The sequence below is a fragment of the Octodon degus genome, unplaced genomic scaffold (assembly GCF_000260255.1).
Source record: "Octodon degus isolate 3935 unplaced genomic scaffold, OctDeg1.0 scaffold00442, whole genome shotgun sequence".
In the NCBI taxonomy this organism is placed as follows: Eukaryota; Metazoa; Chordata; class Mammalia; order Rodentia; family Octodontidae; genus Octodon; species Octodon degus.
This window is the reverse complement of record NW_004525018.1, coordinates 196,848-197,667: the sequence shown is the minus strand read 5'-3', so window position 1 is coordinate 197,667 and position 820 is coordinate 196,848.

Below are 820 nucleotides of genomic sequence, written 5' to 3'. Positions count from 1 at the left end.
GAAGTTGGTTACTATACAGGTGGAGGTGCAGAGAAACAGCAGAAAATGGTTCTCTCTCCCATTCATTTATATGGGCAAAGTGGCACAAACACGATTGTAGACTGCAGTGCCCTAGGAGAGCTACCTGTTTGTACTGCATGATTTGTGTTTCTAAGTTTGAGTTCTTAATTCAGAAGAGCCAGCTAAGCTCAAGATTCTTTGTGAAGCAAGGCACTCCAATGCCTGTTCCTGTATAGAAACCAATATTGGACTCGGGCTTAAACCTCACTTTCGTTAATAAAGTACTTCACAGTTCTGCGCTGTGAAAAGAGAGGCAAATCATTCATTCTCCTAAGAGAAACATCTGTGAAGTTGGCGACTTTTGAGAAGTAGGTGCAGAGAAACTGCAGAAGCTTTTTCTCTCTACCATTGATTCCTATAGGCAAAGAGCCACAAACACGTTTGTAGACTCCAGTGTCCTGAGGAGAGCTGCTTGTTTCTACTGCATGATTTGTGTTTCTAAGTGTGAGTTCTTAATGCAGAAGAGGCAGCTCAGCTTCAGCTACTTTGCGAAGCAGGGCACTAGGATACCTGTTCCTTTACACAGAGCAACACAGAACTCTAGCTAAAACTTCACTTTTGTAACTAAAGTACTTTACAGTTCCCCTATGTGAAAAGAGTGGCAAATCATTCAGTCACCTAAGAGAAAGCATCAGTGAAGTTGGTGACCTTACAGATGGGTATTCAGAGAAACTGCAGAAGCTTGTTCTTTCTCCCTTTCATTCCTATGGTCAAAGAGCCACAAACACGTTTGTAGACTCCATTGCCGTGAGGAGAGCTG